Source organism: Fonticula alba (genome assembly GCF_000388065.1).
Source record: "Fonticula alba strain ATCC 38817 unplaced genomic scaffold supercont2.2, whole genome shotgun sequence".
Classification (NCBI taxonomy): Eukaryota; order Rotosphaerida; family Fonticulaceae; genus Fonticula; species Fonticula alba.
This window is the reverse complement of record NW_009242972.1, coordinates 1,409,675-1,412,002: the sequence shown is the minus strand read 5'-3', so window position 1 is coordinate 1,412,002 and position 2,328 is coordinate 1,409,675. Positions and strand designations below refer to the sequence as shown.

Genomic DNA, 2,328 nt, shown 5'->3' with positions numbered 1-2,328 from the left:
TCCTGCCAGGCTCTTTCTGTGGCCGTGCTCCTCCGGGGGGGGGAGGGCGCGCGCGCGGCCGCGACGGAGACGGCGGCGGGGTTCAGGGCCGGCTGGCCGGGGGGGGGGGGCGGAATTGGTCGGCGTGCACGCGCGTGTGCGTGTGCGGCCCTCCCGCACGCCTCTCCATCGGGCGCGGGTGTCGCGTAGCATTCCACGCCCGGGCCCGGGGGAGGCCGGGCCTGCGTCTTTCGTGTGGCGGTGCTTTTTTTTATGCGGGTGTCCGCGCGCGGCCGGCGCAGGGGGCAGCGGGCTGACCAACGCCGGGGGGAGGCGGAGCCCGACGCGCGCGCGTGCCCGTGTGCCCGCCGCAGCTGGCGCGGAGCCGGTGAGTCAGTCGGCGGCGCCACACCAGGCTCGCGCGACAGCTCCCGCCGGGTTCTTGCCCCTCTTTCTGGGGAGAGGAACGAGGCCAGCCGGGGGGGGGGGGGGGGGGGGTCAGTTGTGTGCGGAGGGAGGGGGGGGGCCTGAGCATGTTGAGGGCGCGCGGCCTCCGGTGAGCCGCACCGGCCGGCCGGGGAGAAACAGGGGCGGGGGGAAGCACCGGGCTGAGCGCGCGCGGCCGACAACCCCGCCCCACGCCCGGGGGCCCGGCCCCCCTGACGACGGTGCCGGCACAGGGGAGGGGCATTCTTGCCTCGGTGCCCGGGGGGAGGGGGGGGAGGGGGGCGGGTCCGCCACCGGGCCTTTCCCGGCGGCGCGGGTGCCCGGTGCGTGGGCGTCGCCGCCGGCGTCCGTGTCCCGTGGGCGCGCCCATCGGCCAGGCCCGATCGACTGGGCGCCTGGGGGGGGGAGGGGGGGGGAGTGCCCGACGGGCCTCCACTCACTGGCGCGCACACACGCCCGCCACCGGTGAACGCCCCCCGCCCCGCACGTCCCCCGGGGGAGGGGGAGGCACATTCCTCTCGGCCCGGGGTGTCCGGGCACGCGCAAACAGCCCGCGCCACCGGGGGGGGGAGAAAATAAAAAACAACCGTCCCCCGGCCGGGCCTCCCCGCCCCCCCCCGCCCCCCCCCCCGCCCCCCCGGGCCGACCGGCGCAAACATTGCACACGCACGCCCCCGTCTGTCTCTCTTCGCCCCGCGCGGACGCACGCCCCGAGGCGGACCCCGCCCGGGGGCGGGGCAGACGGGGCAGGCGCCCGGGCGCGGAGAACTGGCTCTGACCCCGGCACGCAGGCAGATGCCAGCTCTCTGCCGCCGGGCGGGGAGCCGCCATCCCCCTTGGGGCGCGCGGCAGAGCACGGCTCCGGCGCCTGAAACAGGGACCTTATATTGGTGACACATATGTGGGCCCTACGCGGCCGGTGGCCGGCGGCGCCGGCCGGGCGACGCCCGGGGGACCGGCTCGCTCGCTCGCGCCCTTTCCCGCACGTTTTGCCCCTGGTCCGGCCGATCATCCGCCTTGCCGGGCGTTTCCCGGCCCCTCGCCCCGCCCCCCCCCCCCCCGCCTGTTTGTGGCGTCCCTCTCGCTGCCTCGTGAGCCGGACCCCGAAGCAGGGCACGGGGGGAGGGGTCGACCTGGTGGAGGCGCGTTCCGCCGGCAGCGGCCCTTGCTCCGCGCCCGGGGCGGGACGCCGGGCGGAGGGGCGGGGGGGGGGGGGCTCTGTCATCATTCCTCGATCTTGCCATTTCTCTCGCGGCGTGCGCCCGGCACCGCACCGACCGGCCCGGGCCGCAGGCGACAACTGTGGGAATTTCACGGTCCCCCTCCTGCCCCTCCCCCCCCTATCCAGGGCACCAAGCCCCATCTCGCTGGCACATGGAAGGCATCCAGCCTGGCGATTTGTCACCGGGCGGTTCAGCCCTCGCCCCCCCCCCCCCCCCCGGCCAAGCGGCTCCTGGTGTCGAGATCGGCCCGGCCGGGCACGCGGGTAAACGGCGCCGGGGGCTGGCGTCCCGGCCCCCCCCCCCCCCATTCTGCCGTGTCCCCATCCCCCCCCCCTCCCTCCCCCCAGCGCGGCCGGCCAGGCGCGCCTATTGTGTGGCCCCCGTGTCTCTCTCTCTCGCTCTCTCCCCCCGCCCCCCTGAATGACACAAGGGTGAGCATGCTTTCGCCGCACGGGCGGTGTGTTGGGCGCGCCAGAAACGGCGGCCACCCGCACAGCGCATGCCTCTCTGCATCACGTGCGGATATTGTCGGGAGCTTTCGATCACACGGAAGGAGAAGAGTCCCTACAGTCCCCACAATCTCCACCGGTTTTCTTGCGACATGTCTCGTGCGGACGGGACACCGGGGCCTGGAGACGTGCATGTTTGTCTCTCTCTCTCTCTCTCTCTCTCTCTCTCT

The 2,328-nt window shown here is 75.2% G+C and overlaps 1 protein-coding gene across 1 annotated transcript in view; it reads right to left on the bottom strand.

The window, feature by feature from the left end:
* Positions 1–2,328, bottom strand: part of H696_01332 (hypothetical protein) — a gene marked incomplete at its 3' end in the record, with an annotated part of 10,764 nt that overhangs the window by 6,177 nt on the left and 2,259 nt on the right. The window lies entirely within an intron of this gene.